Here is a 4,472-nt window from a genome sequence, read left to right on the forward strand (position 1 = left end):
TAAAGAAAATCAAATGGAAATTCTAGCATTGGAAAGTATAATACCTGAAATGAAAAGCTTACTAGATGGGCTCCACAGAAAATTTGAGATGGCACAAGAGAAAATAGGCAAATTTGAAGATAGGTAAAAATTGGAACTCCAATTTCTGAGGAGCAGAAATATAAAACAATAAAAAAAAATTGAACAGAGCCAAAAAGATCTGTGAACCATCATCAAGTATATTAACAAAAGCCGGAGGAGAAAACAGTCGGTAGAGGGGTACAAAGATGCAGAGCAATGAAACTTTTAACTTGGAGAAACAAAACCACACTCCAAGGAAGCATCATCAACATCACCATCAGCAGCACCACCAGCAGCAACAGCAGCAGCCACCGCCTCCACCAATGCCTGCAAATGGGCAGCAAGCCAGCAGCCAGAATGAAGGCTTGACTATTGACCTGAAGAATTTTAGGAAACCAGGAGAGAAGACCTTCACCCAGCGTAGCCGGCTTTTTGTGGGCAATCTTCCTCCTGACATCACTGAGGAGGAAATGAGGAAACTATTTGAGAAATATGGGAAGGCAGGTGAAGTCTTCATTCATAAGGACAAGGGCTTTGGCTTTATCCACTTGGAAACACGAACCCTAGCGGAGATTGCCAAAGTAGAACTGGACAACATGCCGCTCCGTGGAAAGCAGCTGCGCGTGCGCTTTACCTGCCATAGTGCATCCCTTACAGTCCGAAACCTTCCTCAGTATGTGTCCAATGAACTGCTGGAGGAAACCTTTTCTGTGTTCGGCCAGGTGGAGAGGGCTGTAGTCATTGTGGATGATCGAGGCAGGCCCTCAGGAAAAGGCATTGTTGAATTCTCAGGGAAACCAGCTGCTCGGAAAGCTCTGGACAGATGCAGTGAAGGCTCCTTCCTGCTAACCACATTTCCTCGACCTGTGACTGTGGAGCCCATGGACCAGTTAGATGATGAAGAGGGACTCCCAGAGAAGCTGGTTATAAAGAACCAGCAATTTCACAAAGAGCGAGAACAGCCACCCAGATTTGCACAGCCTGGGTCTTTTGAGTATGAGTATGCCATGCGCTGGAAGGCACTTATTGAGATGGAAAAGCAGCAGCAGGACCAAGTGGACCGAAACATCAAGGAAGCTCGTGAGAAGCTGGAGATGGAGATGGAGGCTGCTCGCCATGAGCACCAGGTCATGCTAATGAGGCAGGATTTGATGAGGCGTCAAGAAGAACTTCGGAGGATGGAAGAGCTGCACAATCAAGAAGTGCAAAAACGAAAGCAGCTGGAACTCAGGCAGGAGGAGGAGCGCAGGCACCATGAGGAAGAGATGCGGCGGCAACAAGAAGAAATGATGCGACGGCAGCAGGAAGGATTCAAGGGAACCTTCCCTGATGCGAGAGAGCAAGAGATACGGATGGGTCAGATGGCTATGGGAGGTGCTATGGGCATAAACAACAGAGGCGCCATGCCCCCTGCTCCTGTGCCAGCTGGTACCCCAGCTCATCCAGGACCGGCCACTATGATGCCAGATGGAACTTTGGGATTGACCCCACCAACAACTGAACGCTTTGGCCAAGCTGCTACAATGGAAGGAATTGGGGCAATTGGTGGAACCCCTCCTGCATTCAACCGTGCAGCTCCTGGAGCTGAATTTGCTCCAAACAAACATCACTGATACTAATAAAATTGCAGTGTCTAGTTTCCCAAAACCCTTAAAAGAAAGACCCTTTTTGGACTAGCCGAATTCTACTCTGGAAAAATGTTAGGGATTCCTCCCAATAGTTTAGGTCTTCCCTGCCTGTAGTACTCTAGGGAGTATGTTGGAGGCAGAGGGTAAGGGAGGGGCAATATTTAACAAATCAGTTCTATGTGGTATATCCTTTCACTAATCAGTTCTGTGTGGTGCATTCCTAAAATCTCATGTGATTGTTGAGAGCCTGTGAGGGCCGGGGAGCCATGGCAAAATGGATCCAGTTAGAGCCCCCATTAATCTTAATCATTCCACTCTTTGTCCACCCTGTTCTATTTGCTTTCTTGTTCTTACACCCCCTCCCCCAGAGATCCTGCCACATATACCACAAAAACCAAACATCCCCCAATGACCTTGGCCCCACTGTTCCATTCACTCCCAGGTGGGAATTCAGGCACATGTCCACAGAGGTCACAGACAACATACATACGGTTCTGTTATATCCCATATATTACCCTTTCATGTCCCAAGGGAGACATTTTCTCTTAGAGATTTTCATTTAGTATATCTTTAAAAAATCTTGTGTTAAACTTGCCTCCATCTTTTTCTTGGGTAAGGACAACCCAGAAATGGCCCTTTTGTGTCTGTGATGTTGCCATTCACAGCTTTTCTTGATAGGCCTAGTACAATCTTGAGAACAGGGTTGCTGTATGCTGATTGTCAGACAGTAGCTCTTAGCTTTGCCTATCTTAGGTAGTTATGCTGTGCATTTTTTATTAGTGTACCATGTTTGATTTGTCCCTAATACCTTTGAAGTTTTTCTGAGAAATGAATTAATGCAACATCAACTTATTAAAATGCATTTTAAGCCTTTAAAAAAAAAAAACAAAAGCCAACTGTCTATACAAGGAGAGAGAGAAAGGTGCACAAAGAATATATGAAGAAATATTGGGCAAGAGCATCTGAAGTTTGAAAATTGTAAACCATACAACCAAGAAGCTCAACGAAATCCAAGTAAGATAAATTCAAAGACATTTACACATAGGTACCATGAAATTTATCTCTGGAAAGACAAAGAAAGAGAAAGAATATCTTGAAAGAAACAAGAATGAAAAAAATCATCATTTACAAGTGGTGTTAAAGATTAACAGCTGATTTCTCCTCAAAAACCATGAAAGTTAGAATGCAATAGGATAACATATTCAAGTATTGAAAGGGAAAGACAGTCAAGCAAGAATTCTATTTAAGCAAAATTATAAAAATAAAGGAAAGGGTGAATTTCTGTGAAAGTAGTGGAGTAGGGAGCACTGAGAGACTGCCTCTCCACAGAAACACCAAGAAACCTGACAAAACATATCATACTCAATTTTACCAGGAATCTGTAAAATAATGAAAGGTTTACAGCAACCAACCAAGTGTTTAATAAACAAAAAGTCACCTAAAACCCAATAGGAGTGTTTTGTGGTGTTTTAACTTACCCTTGTCCATCTCTACCTTCCTAGTGTATCTGCAGTTTTAAAGATGGCAGCCTGAGTTCCTGTAGCTTAAAGGAATACAGCAGATTTTGTTTTTAAAGCATTCTACCAGTTAAGACCAATCCTTTCAAAAAAAAAATACAAATTTTCAAAAAACAAAATCCTTTCAAAAGTTAACCAATCTTTTCAAAAGACCAATCTTTTCAAAAAACAACCCAATCAAAAAAATGGGCAGGAGACTTAAATAGACATTTATCCAAAGAAGACATAGCCAATAGGCATGTGTAAAGATGCTCAGTGTTGTCAATTATTAGAGAAATGCAATTCAAAACCACAGACAGGCATCACCTCACGCCAGTAAGAAAGGCTATCAAAGAATTACAAATAAAAAATCATGGAGAGGGTATGGAGAAAAGTAAACCCTTATACATTGTTGGTGGGAATGTATACTTGTGCAGCCATTATGAAAAACAATATGGCAGTTCCTTAAGAAACTAAAAATATTGTTAGACCATATGATACATCATTCTCACTCCTGGTCATATATCTCAAAAAGACAAAAGTATAATTTGAAAAGATACATGCACTCCAATGCAAGGGTGTGGAGAAAAGGGAACCCTCTTACACTGTTGGTGGGAATGCAAACTAGTACAGCCGCTATGGAGAACAGTGTGGAGATTTCTTAAAAAACTGGAATTAGAGCTGCCATATGACCCAGCAATACCACTTCTGGGCATACACACTGAGGAAACCAGATCTGAAAGACACGTGCACCCCAATGTTCATTGCAGCACTGTTTATAATAGCCAGGACATGGAAGCAACCTAGAAGCCCATCAGCAGACGAATGGATAAGGAAGCTGTGGTACATACACACCATGGAATCTTACTCAGCCATTAAAAAGAATTCATTTGAATCAGTTCTAATGAGATGGATAAAACTAGAGCCCATTATACAGAGTGAAGTAAGCTAGAAAGATAAAGACCATTACAGCATACTAACACATATATATGGAATTTAGAAAGATAGTAACGATAACCCTATATGGGAAAAAGACACAGATGTATAGAACAGAGTTTTGGACTCTGTGGGAGAAGGTGAGGGTGGGATGTTTCAAGAGAACAGCATTGAAACATGTGTATTATCTAGGGTGAAACAGATCACCAGCCCAGGTTGGATGCATGAGACAAGTGCTCGGACCTGGTGCACTGGGAAGAGCCAAAGGGATCGGGTCGAGAGGGAGGTGGGAGGGGGGATCGGGATGAGGAATACATGTAAATCCATGGCTAATTCATGTCAGTGTATGACA

The 4,472-nt window shown here is 42.2% G+C and overlaps 1 pseudogene; it reads left to right on the top strand.

The window, feature by feature from the left end:
* The first annotated feature begins 240 nt into the window (after positions 1-240).
* Positions 241-2,346, top strand: LOC139033176 (non-POU domain-containing octamer-binding protein pseudogene; annotated as a pseudogene).
* The last annotated feature ends 2,126 nt before the right edge of the window (positions 2,347-4,472 follow it).

Source organism: Odocoileus virginianus, chromosome X (genome assembly GCF_023699985.2).
Source record: "Odocoileus virginianus isolate 20LAN1187 ecotype Illinois chromosome X, Ovbor_1.2, whole genome shotgun sequence".
In the NCBI taxonomy this organism is placed as follows: Eukaryota; Metazoa; Chordata; class Mammalia; order Artiodactyla; family Cervidae; genus Odocoileus; species Odocoileus virginianus.